Here is an 18,707-nt window from a genome sequence, read left to right on the forward strand (position 1 = left end):
GCTGGTGTGAGCGTCTGGCGGTGCTGTGGGGCATTTGGCTGGTGAGCCATACCTGCAGCCCTGGCCAAGGGCCTCCTCCAAGGTGAAGGTCAGAGGAAAGCATCCTGTGAGATGGAGGTCCATGAGTCCTGATCCTCTGGTCTTTGCCAGCTGATCCACTCTAGTTTAAGGTTAAAATAAATCATTATCAGGGCCAGGAGGAGAACTTGGGCTTCCCTGGCCACCAACACAGTGTCAGTCCATGCCCCAGCCCTTCTCTCGCTTCCTAGACATGATGGTAAGATCCTATTTCCAAGGCAGCCGTGCCCACGGGGCTCCGAGCTCACCTGTTGTTCTCCTCTTCCTCCCCACAGACAGCCACATCCAGTATGAGCGAGTAGGTGCGGACGTGACCATGAAGTGTGGCTCCATGGACTGGGACGCAGCCGTGACCTGGACGGCCAATGGCACCGACATTGATGAGTCCCACCTGAACGGGTCCTACCTGATCCTGAAGAAAGTCGACCTGACGCAGAGCGGCCAGTACTCCTGCTACGAGGGCTCCTCCTGGCACCTCAAATACCAGACCTACCTGAGGGTGGGAAGTGAGTACCCCAGCATGTGACATTGAGGGGGACAGAGCCACACTCTCTGCTCCCATATTGACCCCTCACAGCCCTCTCCTACCATGCCAACCCCTATACTTTCTATACATACGATTGCCTGCCACACCCACCATATGAGCTCCCCGTGGCATACTAATCCTAGCAGCAGGATGCTGGAATCAGCCCCTCCTGCCTCAAACTTTGCATCAAAGCTGTTAGATTAAATGATGCCCCAGGAAAAATTTGGGAAGGGATGTTGCTTCTCCATCCAGCGCAGTGCCACGACCACCATCTCTGCAGGTGGAAAGAGTTGGGGCTGAGCTGTCAGAGGGGATTGCATCTGGGAAGGAGAAGTCCTGGCGTGGTTTACTGCAACATGGTTGTTCCAGAGGAGCAGCCAAAAGGTGGTGACAGTTGCTGTGTGTTTGCAGGAGCCTCTGTGCACAGGCATGTTGGAGGACAACTGCACATCTCCCAGCATTTTGCATATCTTAAGCGCGAGATGCACTGATTCACAGGTCTCAGCACGGGAGATAAGAGTTGTGCTGTATTTCACATGATGCTGAGAGCTGATAGCAGCTGTGTGTTTGGTGGGCTGCTGTGTTTGTACAGCTGGTAGCAACTCTGTGTTTCGCAGTACGGCGTCTGCAACCGGCAGCGGTGGGTGTCTGGGAGCACCAGCCGGCATAGCTGGCTGTGGGATGGTAACTGCTGCGGAGGACGCTGCAAGGCACCAGCTGGGAGCCCCACCAGCTGGGGATGCATCGTGTAGGTGGCCGTATGTTCCCAGGTTTGGAGGACACGGCAGAGACTTTCTCGGCTCCTTGTCTCACCTTCCGCACCTTCCGTCAGAGCCAGGGTGGCGTTTCCATCCTAGACCGTGGTCCAGGGGCAGAGGGTCGCAGGAGGACCAGCCGTGGCCTGCATAAGCCCTGCAAATTAGGCGGGAGGGGCTCACTGCACCTGTAGGTCGGACTGAAGAAATCCAAGTTTCAGGGATGCTGCACGGTGTCCAACCCACAGTTTAGGGTCTGCTGGGAGGCATCCTGGCACGTGGGCTGAGGGGAAGGGGTGCTGGAAGAAGCTGAAAGGCAACGTGAGAAGCAGGCGAGGGGGAGCAGTCAGCGTAGGGCAGGGGGTAGGGCAGCGAGTAGGTGTTGAGGCTGGGAGCATGGCAGACAAAAGGGCAGTGGCAGATGAGTCAGGAGCCTCTCAACCGTGCTGTTGGGGTGAGGAGGTGTTCACAGGTAGTTCAGAGGCAGGGAAGGCAGGAGCGGGGTGCAGTGCAGGCAGCAGCAGGAGGAGGCTGTGCAGCTCCTCTGCTTGGGCACATGCTCACCAGATCCCATCTGGGGAGAGGTCCCAGGCCGTGCCAGTGCACAGGGGGCTGCAGCCCAGGCCTGGAGGAAACAAGGGGACCGGGGAGGGGGCTGCAGCCTCCAACTGCCTCCTCTGCAGCTGTGGCATTGCCGTGACTTTGCAATGGCTCTTCCGTCTGCTAAGCACCTCACTAATAGTAATCCCTGTCAATCTACTCAGGGACCCGTGGGAATTGCTCAGCGTTAGAGCCCAAATCCTGCTGTTTCCTATTACCGTGTGTTCCCATTTGCTGGAGGCTCACAGCCCCGCTGAGCACTGGGCAGCTGAGGAGCCCAGTTGGACACTGCAGGGGACGCCAGCCCCAGGAGGGAGGGCGACAAATAAATAAGCGAAAGCCCAGTGTTGTTAACACAATTAAGTATGCAAGGAACTAATCAGGTGAGACGCTTTTAGTGGTAATTAATTTAATTGCCTGGATTTTAATTTAATGTTCTCCGCGAGGTTTCTTTTCCCAGTGCTGCCACTCCCAGCCCCTGCCTGCACCCCCCCAACTTTCCTGCCTCTGCGGGCATGATTGATTCCCTGGAGGTGCACCAGCTGCTGCAGAGGAGCGCGTTTGGGAGCATCCCAGGAGGGAATGGAGATGGGGATGGAGATGGGCACGGGCATGGGGATGGAGGTGGAGGGGGAGGTGGAGATGGAGATGGGTGGCTCACGGGAGGTTTGCAGCATGGCCCTGTGGTAGCATCCCTGCTGCAGCTGAGTGCACTGGGAGCCCAAATCTGGGATTTGAGGGATCTTGGACTCGTTTCGTTTCAATTGCACGGGAAGTTAAATGAAAACAGGTCTGTGCCTGCATTTTCCCCTCTTACTGGGGCAACAAGAAAGATGACGGCAGCGGCATTGACGGGCTGGGGGCCGCGCGCGGAGAAGTGCTGGGGATGTCATTAAATAAACGACGGTACCTGGAGCGTGCCCCCCAGGAGAGGCAGGGGCGCTCCTGGGCAGACAACGCCACGGGAAGCATGTGGGGAGGGAGCAGAGAAGCGGCGAGGACCAGGAAAGAGTGTCAATTAGCAAAGCGAGCTCCGTCATGGGGGTCAGTGAGTGCAGGGATCAAGGGAGACCTGCCAGGAGTCAAGCTGAGCAAGACCTTGCAGAGGAAATGAAAAGGGAGGTTGGCCATATAAATATGGAGCAAAGGAGGAGAGAAGAGCAGACCTGGCTCTGCACCCAGGTTTCAGGGGAGATTAAAGGTAAGCTCGGCAGAGCCCGATACTGAATGAACCCCACCGGATCTGAGCAGCGATGCTGAGAGCGAGGGCAGCACAGGCTGGTGGAGAGGAGGAAGGATAAAACCTGGAGATGGTCCTCCGCCATGGGGCACCTTCAAAGAAAATGATGCATTGAAGGCTTGGGGAGCACCTCGTCCGCAGGTGAGGACGTCTGCTGTTCATTAGCAAGGCTCATTAGCGGCTGAGAGGTCAGTGGTGGTACCCAGTGCTGTGGGGAGAGGTGGCGTGCTTGAGAGAAGGAAAAATCCCAATCAGACAGCCTGACCTCACAGCACAGGGGGGCTGCGGGGCGCACTTGGAAGAGGGAGCAATTAAAAACATGGAGACAAATGGAAAATGGGAGAAAAACACAAGGGGGACTTGCCAGGGATATATCACACCAGATTAACCTGATAGCTCTCTTCGATAAGGGAACTGATTTCCTAAGCCCAGAAATGTGGTCGATGTAATCTGTCTTGACTTCAGTGAAGTATTTGCTATGATGCCACATGGGAAATTATGAGTTAAACCAGAGAAAATGTGGATTAGTACAAGAGTTGGAACATGGCTTAGGAAATGGCTAAAGGGGATCAGATTGTGCTGAAAGGGGAGCTGCTGAGAGTGATGCGGGGGTGTCGGCATCAGCCTTTGGACCACTCTCAGTGGTTTCTCCCGTAATGGCTCTGGCCCACAAGGACCAGGGAGCTCCAGTGGGATGTGCCAGTGGCTGGGGGGGGGGGACCTGGGGATTTCTGGGGTGAGGATTTCACGCTGGAGGGGCCAGGATGCTACATAATGGTGCAAAATGCACAAAGTGTGTGAAGGTGTCTCACTGATGTGCTTCAGCAGGCAGGTGGGAGGACATGGGTAGCTCAGCTGGTCCTTGGGCTGGGGTTTGACACCCAGGTCCACATCATGGGGGGATCAGCAGCACCCACAGAGGCTGGGGTTACCCAGGCTGTCTCGTCCCCTGCAGAGGTGGGGACACTGGCGCACACCCAGTGGGGACAGTGTGCATCCAGGGATGGGGTGACCGACGGATGGAGAGCCCACCTCAGAGAGGAGGAAGGGCCCACAGGCTTGCTTATCCCTAAGGGTCCCAGATCACCCATCTCCAGGGCGTGAATCGTCCCGAGCACAAACTGACCCGGGGGAAGGTGGCACTTCTCCAGGGCAGCCTCTTCCAGGGGACTTTGAGCAGCAACATGTTGCTCTGCCTCCTTTTTTCAGGCAGCTGAGCATGAGGTGAAGCACAGGGGAGCAACCAGGTTGCTCTGTGTTCATCTCCAATGTATCACCTGCTCTGCAGCCTGGAGAGTGGCAGATGCCTGAGCGTGGCCAGAAGCAGCAGGCGGTGGGGCCGGGGCTTTTTGCACACCGGGCATCCCTGGTCTGAGCCCGGGGCTAAGCACCAGCAGCAGGCAGGAGAGAGGGGAAGGCTCCAGGTACTGGGAGCACGATGCCGGGCTGCCGGCTGCCCCCGTGAGCCACAACTCTGCGTTTGGAAACGCACGGCTGGAGGGCCCGGGGATGGATATAACAAAGACGTTGGGAAATAATGCGCTCTTGAGGTTTGGCACACGGCTCCGTGCATTACAGAATGTTATAAAAATACTGCTAATGGGCCAGAGAGGAGTGGAAACGCGCGGCGGAAAGGCTGCCAGAAGCCGGAGAGTGCACATGGGAGCGGGGAGGCCTTGTGTGCAAAGAAGGGAAGGGAGGGAGGCAGCCAGGGCAGGCGTCTGTCCTTCCACTCCCATCCGTCCATCCCTTTCTAATCTGCTTATCTCCATCCTGACCCAGTGGCTCTGCCTGTTTGCACCTCTCCTTTCACCCCTCTGCCCGGCTTTGGGGATGCCCAAGCGCTGCCAGCTGTGCTGCTGACCCCCGTCGCTCTGCCCTCTGCCTAACGAGGCTGCTGCCTGGTGAGCTGCAGCGCAGGCAGGGATAAGGTCTGCATGGGAGAGAAAATACAGCAAAATCCTCTCCAGCAGCAAGGACACAGGTCAGGAGGCAAGCAGTGGAGTTGCCCTCTGTGTCGTAATGGTGGCACAGGGGCTCGTAGCCTGGTGCCAGCCCCAGCCCTGCCCCATGGGCATTGCTGCCTCCCAGGCAATGGTGGGAAAGGGACTGGCAGAGGGCAAGTGGCTCCGGGCTGGCCTCCTTCCTCCATGTCTGTCACTACAGCGGCTGGCGAGAGAAAGGGGAAAAAACATGCGGTTTGACGGAAAACGACATGGAAAAACAACCAAATTAACAGAAACACAAACAAAGCAAAACCAGAGGGAGGGAGGGGGGAAGGGGCACAGCAACAGGAACCACATGTGAGCGGGGAGGCAGGGAGCGCCCAAGCGTGTTCTCTGGCCTGATTATCAAGCGATCAAACATCGGCCACTAATAAATAATCAGAGCCTCCCATTTCTCTGCCTTAGAAGTCCCTTCCCTCCCAGCTGGGCTCCAGCTGCAACCGGAAGGTTGGACTGCAGTTTGCATTGGGTTTTTTTGTTTGTTTTTATAACTTTTTTTCTCTTTTTCACCCATCCAAAATAAAGAAGAAACAAAGAAGGTAACAACCTCTCAATGTGAGACATGCACCTCCGGCTCCCCAGAAGAGGGATGCAGCACTGGGGCAGGCGTGAGCATCCCGTGATGGGCACCTGCTAAACAGTGGAGGAAGGCAGTGCCAGGGACCGGTGTCTGCCTGCCTGCTTCCATAGGTTGGTTTGGTGGGAAAAACTGCAAGAGGGCACTGCCGACATGCCAGCTTGGGAAAACAGAGGTTTGGCTGGCTCTGGCAGCCGGCGGCGAGGATGCCTTTGCCTTGGAGCAGGGTGCCGCCGGTCAGGCCAGTGCTCCTGCTGCTGGTGCGGATGCTGATGGAGAAGCACGGGCTCAGGGTCAGCGTGTGCAGATATTTCCCTGCTCGTGTCCAGCGATCTGTGATGCAGGGCTTGTTGGTTTTTTTTTAAAGCCCTTTTGATGGATTTTTCCCCTATGAACTTATCCAATCCCTTCCCGTGGCCATGTAAACTGAGGCTATTTCGAGAGCAGCAAGTTAAACATGACTGCGACTGTTCCCTGGCACCAGGGCCAGCTGGCAGAGAGCAGCGCCCGCCTCTGCGATTCATCCCTCTCACCCTCCAAATGTGCTCCTGCCCCTCGGGGACGGCCCCATGCGAGGTCAGCCCCAAGGCTGTGCCCGGGCAATGCTTGGGGCAGGACTACATTAACCCGGACCAAACCTGTGGCAGGGATGGAGCTTATAGATTTAAGGATGTGGCTGCTGATATTCCAGCACTGGGAGATGCACCCCAAAGCTGTTGAGTTTATTGCTATGGATGTGGTTGATTTTTCCCTACATGCCCACGGCTCTGGGGGCTGCGTAGGTGCAATGGCCCGGGGGGCTTCACAGCCAAGCATCACCCCCTAGTTCCTGAGAGCCACGGAAAAGGGGTGTTACACATGAGGTCAAGCAGATTGCAGGAGTGCTTCATTCATCGAAGTTAGGCTTTATTTCATGAGGCATGCAGGCTCTCCAATCGCCGCCTTTCCGTGCCGACCTGTTTGTTTGTGGCTGGGAAAACTCAACAGATGAACTTTGCTGCCTGTGCCCATGTTTTGGGTCTTGGCCCGGCTGGGAGCTGGAAAGGCATGCTGGGTAACAATATGCAAATTGCCATCCCAGCTTTTTAAGGAGAAGGCAAAAAAAAAAAAAAAACAAAACCAACCAAAAACTCCACCACGCTCCCAAATGCAATTACTCCTAATCGAATTAGGAGCAGGACTAGAAAAACAAACACGTTTGCAGGCAGCGGGTGACCTTTCTGCCCCATCTGGCAGGATGCACGCTGCCGTGCCGCAACGGAAAGGGCTGAATGAAGCCGTGGCCCGTGTGTGCACACACTCGCACGCTTGCACCCGCTCGTGCACACACCCGCGCCCCGCCGCGTTCCTCCTGTCCTTCCCTTTGCTGGGCTGGGCAGCCTGCCCAGCTGCAGCATAGCAGAGTGATGCTTCTTTGGCTCACTACGTAAAATATGATAATCTGGGGCAGCCGGTGTCAGAAACAATAAAAATATCCCCTCTCCCATCCTTGCGGCCCCCTGCTTCGTGCGAGGGAGCTGGGGGCGGCGAGGAGCGCGTGGCGGTGGGGCGAGTGGAGCGGCACGTGGCATTTATTAGGTGCTGCGGCACGGGACGGCAGTGCTGGCAGCTCTGCTCTGGCCTCACCGATGCTGTGGCCTGCGGAGCCCCTGCCTGAGGGAAGAGCATATCCAGGAGGTGGCCAACATGTGCGGGGTCCCATGTGCCATGGTGGGTCCCCACTGGTACCTGAACAGACGTGGCCCCACACTTGACCTCACTGACCGATGAGTTCATGCCGGGTTGGGTGCTATGGAGAGCTCATAGCTTCGCCTGAGTCATGGCAGGAGCATCGCATGGCGTGAGGGCACTGAGAAGTGGAGAAGGTGGTCACCCCCTTGCCAGCTCATTCCCCAGTGCGGAGGTGGGGGAGTTCCAGGGTTGCTGATGACCAGCCAGAGCCAGGGATGGAGCGTCCATCAGAGAAAGGGTGCTCGAGGTGCAAGAACCCTCTTGGTGAGCACGTGGTGGGGTCCCAGGCTTTGGACCTACATGTGAAACGAGCCCAGAGGCTCCCTGTGCATCCCCTCTGCAGCAGGGCTGGGGATGAGCTCATGGGGTGGGGCAGGGGGGCAGCCTGGCTCTTCCCCCTGCCCTGTCCCAGCAGCTGCGGGGCTGAAGGACAAGAGCAAAAAGAGCTTTGGGGCTTGGCAGCTTCCTGGGAAACCCTCCCCGTCCTTGCCTAGCACAAATGCTGAAGGCTGCGTGCAGCACCAGCATCCCGTGTCCCGGGCAAAAGGCAGCACAGCCTCGTCCAGCTCTCCTGAGGTTTGTTTATCCTCCTCAACATGACAAAACTAGCCCCGTAATTAAAGAAGCCCAAGTCCAGTCTAAACAGCTTCCCACAGCCCCTGCTCTGCAGTGCCGGGAATTAGGGATGCCCAGGGCTGGGTGGCCTCTGCACCAGGAAGGATTTTGTCTCGGCTTCTCCTAAGTGCCCCTTGTCAAAATATTTGGCGCAGCTTCCTGCCGCCCGCCGGCGGTGGGTCCCCAGCTTCAAGGGCGCTGGGAGGGGAGGGACCGGCTGGGATGCGGCCACCTCCTGTCACTGCAGCCATGGGGCAGGGAGCAAAGGGGTCGATGCTCCACGTGTGGATGCTGCTTTTCCTTCTCCACCCGCAGCTCCACATGGCTGTGGCACTTAAAGAAAATCCCAGTCTGCTTCCCAGACGGTGCTGGAAGAAGAAACCCCTCCTATGTCACCAGCACAGGGTATAGCTCTTGCCTGTCACTGGCCACATGTGCCATGTCTGCAGGGACCCAGGCCAGGTAGTCTCCCCAGGGACGGGAGGACCCCACAGTGGGGATCCTCTGTGGCCCCGTCTCTTCTGCCTGGAAGGAGAAGAGATGGCAGGCAGCAACAAATCCTCATCTTTTCCCAGCTCCCCGTGCATCTCCATCCCTCCCCGAAACTGCCAGCGGTGGCTGGGAACTGTGGCAGTGCCCGGGCAGGCAGTGAGGTCCTGGCCGAGGGCTTAGCAGGGTCAGGGCAGGATCCAGTGTACTTCAGCGTGAAAGACATTGTCATTAGCTATGGTTTTCCAAGCCGATGCGTCTGCTGTAAATAATTTAGCAGAGTAAATGTGTGCTAACAGCAGGTCAGGGCGGGGAGGAGAGGAGGGGGAGGAGAGTCTTGGGTCTGGAAAGCAGGGAAGGGCACTGGGAATAAACTGAGATTATTTTCCTCCCGTTAGCAGGACAGAGTGGTGTCTCCCCCCTGGAAAAGGAGTCAGAGGGTTCCCATGCCCAATGGATCCCTTCTCTCCCCAGTCCCCTCCCAAGCTGTCAGCATTGGTACCAGAGGCAACTGCAGGACAATTTCCAGTTGCTCTTGCTCCAAGCACTTTAATGCTGTTTAAACAATTACGCAGTTGATAAATTTTGACAAGAAGAGATAGAAATAGCCTGGGAGAGCCACGCAGTAGAAATGCTCTAAACAGATGTCCCTTTTCTCCCCCTCCTCTGCTCCCTGGGGGTCTTTATCGTTTGCTGCCAACTAAACAAGACAGTGTTTGCATGAGTTGGGGTGGTGGGGAGTGGGAACAAAATGCCTTATTAAAATGGTTTATGAAACCATCCCTAGGGTGACGGCTGCTTGTTTTCTCTCCAGGATGGTCTTCTTTGCACTGATGGGAGCCGTGCGCAGCCTGCCGAGCACGGATGTGGCTAACGGCGGGCCGTTTGTCCCTCTCCCCGCCAGCTCACAGGGTACCAGACTGGGCAGCCTGGCTGCTGGTGATGCAGGGGAGGGAGAGGGGTGCAGGGGGTTTGCAAAAGCAAGTGAGCAATGACAACCTGCTGTGCCAAGCACCATGGGGAAATTTGGTCTCGCTCTGGGGGCATGAAGAGCTGGAGCCCAACAGTGCCTGCCCAGAACCTCATGCAGCAAGGACCAGCAGTGGATCCCCAGTGCTGCAGTTTGTCCCAACTGAGAGACGTGGAGGACAGAGCAACCACAAAACCAGGGCTGGACCAGAGTCAGGTCCACGGGGGAAGCTTGATGTCCTGTGTGGCTGAGCTCGGATGGGTAAGGAGAGGAGATGGATGCTGCTGTCCATCTCTGGAGGCCAGACCACTCAATGGGTCCATGCCAGGAAACTGCAGGGAGGTTAGGAGCCGGTGCTGAGACCTTAGTGCTGTATTTTTGCTCATGTTGGGCTGTCTTGTTCTGAGCACTCCCAACCCCAGATGTTTTTCCTTGCCACAGCCTTACAGTGTGTGTGGCTTTGTGCTGAGCACACCCCAACTCAGTGCACGTTCCACAAGGAGCAGCCCTGGGCAGCGTGGGTTGTCACGTGTCGCGGGTGCACATGCCCTGTCCTCTCGGTCAGGGAAGACAGCAGAGGGCTGCGAGCAGCTCTCTGACTTTCAGCTGCTTTCTGGATGCTGTGCAACCTGTGTTGGCCCGAGCCAATGCCTGAGGGCTCCGGCAGGCTGGAGCCAGGGAGCTGTGAAATACGTTGTGTGTATGGCGAACGGGCTGGGATTTGTTGTCTGTTGTTGTCTTTGGAGTGGGCACGGTGCCGTTCACTTTTTTGGAGAATAGCTGCCTTGCTGAACCCCTGCCTCTGATGGCAGGGGACATGCTGATGGCACGGCCCACGGGTCCCAACACACACTTCTCCTGGAGAAGTGCCCAAGGCGGTTTGTGCTCCCAAAGCCACCCCTGCGGCGAGGTGAGAGCCCAAAGCATCCGGCGCTGCACAGGCATTTGTCTGAGCACAGAGCAGAGGGTGCTGGGCAGAAAGGTGCCCGTGCAGCTGTCTGTGAAGGTGTTGGTCCAGGGCATCACGACCTGCCTGTGCGTACCTGTGCATCACTGCCCGCATGCTGCAGCATCCCTACATGTACAGCAGTGTGGTTGCATGGCCCAGCGTGCTTGAAAGACAGTGTGCAATAGGTTTGAATGTGCCTTTGCAAAGAGGGGATCCTGGCACGGAGGGTCGCTGGCTGTTGTGGGCATATTTCTGGCTCCTGATTGATTTCCTAACGCTCTGTCCTCCAGTGCTGGATTCATCTCTGCTCTCTGCATTTGGACCCAAGCCGTTCCCCCTTCCCTCTGTGCCTGACTTCCCTGAGTCACCAGGCAGGCGCAGCTGCCCTCTGCAAAGGCTCTTTGGCCTCATCAGCTTCTTCCTCCTCTTCCTCCCTTTCCCTCACCAAACCTCAGGGACCCGGACTCCAGTGCTGCGCTGGGGACACAGGGCACCCCCTGCCACCTCCCATTCCCCTCCCTGCCAGGGAGAAGAGCCTCAGCTCTGTGGGTAGCAGGGGGTTCAGTGCCTAAATGAAAAGGCAGAAGGGGAAACTGAGGCACAGACTGGGGACCGATTTCCCAAAGCCACACAGCTGGGCTTAGAAACCAGCCTGGTGATTCAGTGCCCTCCTCACCCTATATGGCTTCCCAACTGCGGTGTGCTGGGTTGGGCCCCACACACCCCAGGGCTCCCACCCGCCACAGCCCACCCTGAGGGAGCAGCACACTCTGGTCACACAGGACTGGGTGCCTCTGCATCGCACCACGGAGCGGGACAGCTCACAGGCATCCAGCCTGGAGACATCGCCCATGGGCAACCTCCACACATGCTCCCCTTTCTGCCGCAGCGTCCGTCATCCAGCTCTTCCTCCCATCCCTCCTCCTGCTCCCACTGCCCGGCCAAGCAAGCCAGAGCTGGCTGAGCATGGCTGGCCAGCATGTGGCTTTACTTCTGCTTCCTTCTGCTCCCTGCAGCGGCTCCCAGTCCGCAGCAGGGAGACAGAGCTGAGAAGCCTGGGGAGGTGGGAATTCCCATCTCTCCAGTGGACCTGCTGCGTTGGACATAAGTGGCAAAATAAGGTCCAAAATCAGACCCCTGCAGTCCTCCTGGAGAAGAGGGTATGGAGGGAACTATCTGGTCCTGTCACCACCCCTGATATTCACACTAATGCAAAGCAGGTGGGAAAATGCTGCTGGGTTGGGAACTGTTCAAGAGCACCAGGCTGCTCCTTGCTGCAAGTGCCGGTGATGACACGTGGGTTTTGCAAACCAGGCTTGCCTTGCTGGAGTAGCATAAGCACACCAACAATGCTCCCATCACCTCCAGAGACTTGGGAGGGGAAACACCACTCGCTTTTCTAGCTGCCAAAGTAGCGTTTGTGGGTGTGCTTTTTGCTGTAGCGGTGCGGGGACTGCTGCGTCGGCCCACGGAGGATGCTGAGGGTTTTGTTCAGAAGTGAAAAAGAGCAGTGGGCTTTTTCACGGGCATCAAAAAGCTCACAAAGCTGCTGTGACACATAGTCATTGCAGGCATCGTTTTGCTGCATTCCCTTCTCTCGCTTCCCCGTCTCCCGGTGACTGGTGGATCAGAGCAAACCTCGGGCATGATTCTCACTCGGGGCAAGCAGAGCAGCTGCCCGGGGCTGGCGGTGGTGCGAGGTCTGTGCTGCCACACCCCTCCAGGGCTTAATTATGATGAAAAAAAGCAAAATCACAGAAAGCACAGAAGATACCTCCTGCAGGAGGGTGCCAGGATGGAGGCGCCCCGAACTGTGAGTTTGTATTGAGACAGGCTGGCCAAAAAGACCATTCTGGGGCTTTCAGAGACAAGATTGAGCCAGCTCTGCCAAAGGCTGCATATGTACAACAAACAGACAATTTTACCTCCTTGCAGATTGGTCCCAGGTTGTTATGGGAGGAGTAATTTGAGAAGGACCTTGGAAAAACAGGGAACGTAAAGAAGGATGCAAAGGGAGCAGGGGGAATTGCATTAAGGAGAAAGACTTAAAATACTCTGTTCAGTGGCTTCAAGAGGAGCTGGAAAGATGCCCTGACTCCCCTTGGTAATTACCTCGAAGCGGAGAAGATACTGGGTACTAAACCAGCAAGGAAAGCCATAACTAGAGCCAATGACTGGAAGCTGAGCACAGCCACGTACAAATTAGAAATGAGGCTCATATTTTTAATAGAAAAAATGATTAAGCATCGGAACAAACTGCCAAAAGCAGTGGCAGCTCCTCTGTCGCTTGTTATCTGCAGAGCAAGGCTGGCTGCCTTGCTGAAAGATGATTTAGTCAAACACGAGTTATTGGGCTCAATAGAGGGGTAACGGAGAGACATAACGGCCTGTGCAACCCAGGAGGTCAGGTGAGATGAACTAATTTTCTCCTGTGGCCTTCAAGTCGGTGAGTTAAGGAAGGTGCATATCCCTGTCTTGCAGATTTAACTTCGTGGTGGCTATTTCTTTCATTGGATAACATGACTCGGGTGTTTGGTGGTGCGGAGCAGGGCTGCAAGGAGAAACCTGCAGCACAGGAGGCTGTGGGGCATTTGGAGGATGCTGCATGTCCCCACTTAGGACAGGGCTGAGATCGTGCCCCTCATCCCCTGCATCTTCTGAGATAACTGGTGTTCATATCTGGCCTGAAAGACAGCGGAAGAGTGGAGTTTATAAAGAGCAAAATGAGGGAGGTGGAGAAGGGCAGAGCTGTCCTCACTGGGTCTAAACTGAGTTAGTCCAACCCTGTACAGGGATGCTGTGGGACAGTGTGGGATGTGGATGATGGTGGCTTTCCAGATGTCTCAGTCAGCCATGCTCCCTGCAGTGCTGAGCTGCTCTGGCCGGTGCACGGAGGTTAAGCAAGGTGCTGGGGGCAGCTGCGAACAAGCACCCTGGAGCAAGGTGCCTGGGAAGGGGAGGGTCGGCAGCAGTCCTGCAGAGCTCAGGAGGAGCATGGCTCCTCGCCCTGCTCTATCCCTGCTCCCTGACGCTTCAGCTTTGTGTGCACCCTGCTCCTGGCCAGGAGGAGCCGAGCGGTGGCTCAGCAGCGGGGTGTCTGCAAGGCACGGGGAAGGCAGAAAAGCAAAATGGACCAAAATGGGATGAGATGGCTCAGGGCTGAGAAAGGAAAGGGGGAAGGGAGACAAGGAGGAAAGACTCATGTGAGACATTAGCATGAAGGAGAGGAAGCTCCCACAGCCCTCCTCCAAAGGAGGGTTTGACAGGGAGCTTTTGATGAGGAACCAAAGAGAGATAATGTGCCATCAAATGGCAGTAGAGAGGGAGCCAGGAGCAGCTCCCCACAAACCTCTGCCTCCAGCGTGCAGACAGGAGCTTGGCACAGTGCGCCCAGAAGCACTTACCTCCCTTAATGGCCGGGCAGAGCCTCCTAGGCTGCCCCATTAGGAGCTGCCTCCCCAGGCGAGCTGGCACAAAGTGCTCGGCCAGCCCAGGGAGCAGTCGTGCCATGGAGCCAGTGATGCCGCCTCCAGCCTTGGCGCTCCCGGCCCCTCCGACCGGGCATAAAGCAGGCCCTGAGAATGCAGCAGGGCAGCACACCGGTTTGGGGTAAGACCGAGTTAGTTTGTCTCTTTTTGAAGCCATCTGACCCCTCCAGGAGCAAGAAGAGCCGTGCATCACTCAGGGGATGCCATGTACCCTGCAGGTCGCGGTGCCACGTCCTTGTCTGAAGGTGCTGACGTTGCACAAGGGGACACAGCCCAGGGCAGGAGGAATTGGTGGTCCAGGGTAGCAAATGGCCCATGGTGGGCTTGCAACTGAGCCGGAGATGTGGAGTTTCAGGCTGATATTGCGCGTGGGCAAAGCAGCACCCACCACTCCAGGCTCTCCACCAGCACCCTGCGTGCAGCAGGCACAGGTGAGCTTGTACGGGGCAGGCAGCCCGGCAGAGACACAAGAGGAGGGGGATGCAGCCCCAGCGCAGGGCTCCTGCAAGCAGCTTTTCCCCACGAAGGAAACTAACATTCCAGTGGCTGCTGCCAGACATAATCCGGGGCGCGTATCGGCAGGAGGATCTAGCTCTCCTCGTGCTAGGAGGGGGCCAAGTTGCATTCACCTACCGCCCCGCAGCGCGCCCTGCTTTGCATGAAAGAAGCGCTTTGATTGCTGACATCTGTAGACAATCAGATAAGAATTAGAGTTATTCCTCTCGCATAAATGGTATTTCTAATCTCATAATCCCTTAATATTGTTCTCACCAGGATGTGGCCGCTGCTAATCCCTGAGAGTTTGTTCTTGAGCAAATTTCAGGGAAGCTGGGGAGGTGTGGGAGGAGGGGTTGGCCACCTTCCCTCCCCTCACCCCCAGAACCCTCCGGGTATGAAGCAGGCACAGAACAGCCAGTCAGGCAGCAGCCTCTCCTTGCCAGCTGGCGGATTTTTACGCTGGGAAGGAGGTGTTTGCAGAGCCCTTTCACCACTGCTGCAAAGAGGCCCTGCAGGTCTCCCTGTCTGCATCCCTGCCTTGGGCTTGTCTCTTGGCTGAGCAGCTCTGTGGCATCAGCAGCAGGCTCCAGCGTGGTTTTGCCATTTGGCTGCTTTCCGAAAGCAGAGGCTGATCCGTGAGGAACAGCCTGGGCCTCTTATTTGTGTGCTGGAGAGGTGCAGCGAGGGCCGCATCCTGCTGCTGCGGGCTGCAAAGGCCAGGGTCTCCAGGCAGCTGAGGGTAGTAGGTGCTTTATAAGGACCTGGGCTGCATTTGGCCCTAATTTTGCATCCTCCTTGGGCTAGAGTGGAGACAACCACTTGGGTTGCTCCTTATCCCCTCTGTCCTGATGTTGGTGCACTGGATACAGATGTGCCTCTCTCCAGAAAAGCACCGTGGCCTTCCCTTCTGGCCACCTTGCAGGCACGGTCAGGGTGGGAAGTGGGCTGGAAACCTCCCACCGTCTACCCAGAACAGGCAGGGATTGCCATTTCTCTTGTCCCTGCTGCATCTTTCCTTCCGCAGCCCACCCCAGCTGCACCACGACGGCTCCACTAGCTGATACCGAACCACAACAGGGGCTTGCACACAAGCTGCCAGCGGGAGCTGGGATGAAATCCAGCTGGGATGAAATCATCCTGAGATGAAATCCTGGGTGTGTCGGCTCCCTGCTGCCTGCAAGCCATGTACAGGATGGAAATCCTGCCCTGGGCGCCAACCCATCCCAATGCACGAGGGCTGAGCTAGCAGCTGCTCAAGGGAGCAGCTTGCAATGCAGAGGTGAGCAGAGGGGCTGGGTGTGCTGGTCTCTGCAGACACAGCTCTCTGCCTTTCCTGTCTTCTGGGTTCCTTCTCTTTTACAGCAGCTGTTGCTTCTCCTGCTGCTTCAAGTTTGTCCCCCTTTTTTTTCCCCAGACAGTTGGAGTGGCAGCACAACTGCTTCAGCCATGTCCGGGGCATCTTCTTCATCTTGGCAAGGTGAAGGTGTTGAGGTGGCTTGGTAGCAATAAACACCCAACAAGTCTGCGTCTGTCCATGAGGTTAGAGAGCCCCGTGCTGGTACAACATGCCCATGGCATGGGCACACAGCAGGGCAGAGGGTGCAGGAGGAGGCTGCTTCCCCCGGAAGCGTGCCCATCACAGTCCCCTCTGTGCCTCTCTCCCAGCATCCTACCCGCCGGGGTACCAGCATTCCTCCCCTTTGCCGTGCTGAAACCTGTCCGTCATTGCCTTGCAGCCCCGGCGATTTGTTACTATAGCTACGTTTTTCCGTGCAGGGAGAGCTCAGATCTCTGCCGGGCTGAGGTCTCCCTCTCATTTCTGCATGGCTGGAGGGACAGGAGAGGGCTTAGCTCGAGGCCAGGTGTTGCAGATATTGCTGCACGGATGCTGTGGTTACAGGACTCAGGACACAGCGGTGCAATGGTGCAACTTGTCCGGAGTCCCTTAATATCTTGCAAACACCAAAACTCTGCAAAGTCCCTGGGGAGAGGGGGCGGATGGTGTTGGCTTGTAATGAGCCAGCATAAAGCCACGGTACATTTCCCTCCTGCTCTCTGAAGGACGGCAATTGGAGAAGGAGCTAGCAGGTACCCTCGTTGCACTGGGAGATGCTAGTTTTCAGATTCCTAAGGGTTTTGCCCAGAAAGGGGAAATGAATGGATTTTACTGTTCACTGGCAACTTCAGAAAAATACCCTGGAAGTCAGAGCCAGCTGAAAATTTTTGGTGAATCGGGAAGTTAGAGAATTAAGCGCTTGGATTCAAGATTTTGCTCGTTTGATTTTTGTTTGATGAGGTTTTTAATGAAATTGGAGGGAGCTCCAGAAGGAAAAGCCCTGGAAACTGAACGTTTCATTTAAAATCACCAGAAGCAAAAAACCTGCTGTTGTCATGTTTCCGTTGGAAGCAAACAAGCTGCAAAGCAGCCACAAATGTGTGAAACACTTTGGCATGGCCAGATCCCTGGTGTTCACCGGGCAAGGTGTGGGGAGGACAGTTTGCTCCATCCCCATTTGGGTGACCCCTTGGCTGCCAACAGGTGCTGCCTGCAGGTAGTGTGCCTGCACCGGCAGGGGAGGGGATGGGTCCACAACTGTGGGTGAGCAAACACCCTCCTGGGCACCCTGGGGCTGGCGTGGGTGCAGAGCTGCAGGACAGAGCAAGGGCTTACCAAGCCCTGAGACAGGAGAGGTGGGAAGGAGATGGGTAAATGTGACCACTGGCACTGGGACCACGCGCCTCTGCCCCTTCCCGTGCTAGGACAGTGCTCTCCCCCTCCCTGGGATCTCCCTCCCTGCAGGACCACCACCCCTCTGCCCAGAATTTGGCCTTGCCCTGTGCCAAAACCTGGGCAGAGAGCCCATGAGGTCAGGTAGACATCCCAGTCTGGCCTGGGGGACAGCATCGGCCCAAGCTGTGCCAGCATACTAAAAGATGCTGTAGGGCATCGCATCTACGGTGGGAGGGCAGTGACAGCATCCCCTAGACTCTGGTGACCTCCAGAGTGGATTGTGCCTGTGTTATCTCCATCCTTGCGGACAGCCCAGTCCCTATCTCTTAAAGCTTGTTCAAACCAGCCCTTTTTCTCCTCAGGGCTGGGATAACATCTCTGCACACAGCTGAAGGCCCTCCTGGCTCCACAGTAATCACCCAGACTCCACCAGGAAAAGCAGATAATTAAATTCAGGCCCTTGCTTCTCCCCCAGTAAGCAGATGCAGTGAGACAGCAGTCCTGTAGAGCTTTATTCGGGGCAGGGGCAGAAATTTCAGTCTTGATCTTCCCCATAGCAGCTGCCGGTATGTGGCCACTGAGACGTGGACCTGCTCCCCCCATCCGGCCGTACCTTGCTGGCTTATCATTTCCAATCCTATCAGAAACAAAACTGCTGCTGCTTAATGCTTCATTACAGGCTGTTATGTGTCTCCTGCACTGCCCAAGAGAGCAGCAAGGAGGGCTCTGACTCTATTTAATAACTGTTTCATGGTTCCTAATTGACAGATAAAAACGCTACTAACTCAGTTTCATCGAACATAATCCATGGGCAGGAGCAGCGGTGCCCTTCTGGAGCCCGGGCAGCAGCATGAGTTTTGATCCATTATTTTGACATGGGAAATCCGTAACGCACCTATCTGCCATCGCGATGACAGGTTTACGCCTCAGTTTTTCCTCTGTTGGTTTTGGCTTTTACAACCATGGGGGAAGCCATTGGGGAGGGTTTTGGGGAAGGGCAGCGGGGCGACAGACGAATTGAGGTGGTGGCTGGTGCTTCATTTCGGGGCGGCATTCCCACAAGGGTCTGCAGCACCCCCAGCACGGTGCTTTGCAGCAAGGGTTGGCTTTGCAGCATGTCCTCATGGGGCTCCGTCTCTGGTCATCTCGGGGCTCTGCCTCACGCTGGCAGGTCCCCAGCCCCAGGACTGTCACCCTGTGGCTGTCAGGCTGAGCCACGCTTGTACCTAGGGAAGATCCGCCAAGCCTTTCAGCTCTGGTAGGAAAGTACCCATATTGCTCAGATGAAATAGGAAGGGATTTATTCTTGTAAATTTGGAGATGTCGGGAAACCAGGTATTTCTCTGTGCACTGCGCTTTTAGCAAGATCGCATCAGTGCCTGGGTGTTTCCTCTGCCCCTTTTTGCTGGCACAAGTGACCAAGTGACCCAGACTTCTTCCATGCTCTGTGTTGA

Source organism: Gymnogyps californianus, chromosome Z, assembly GCF_018139145.2.
Source record: "Gymnogyps californianus isolate 813 chromosome Z, ASM1813914v2, whole genome shotgun sequence".
Taxonomy (NCBI): Eukaryota; Metazoa; Chordata; class Aves; order Accipitriformes; family Cathartidae; genus Gymnogyps; species Gymnogyps californianus.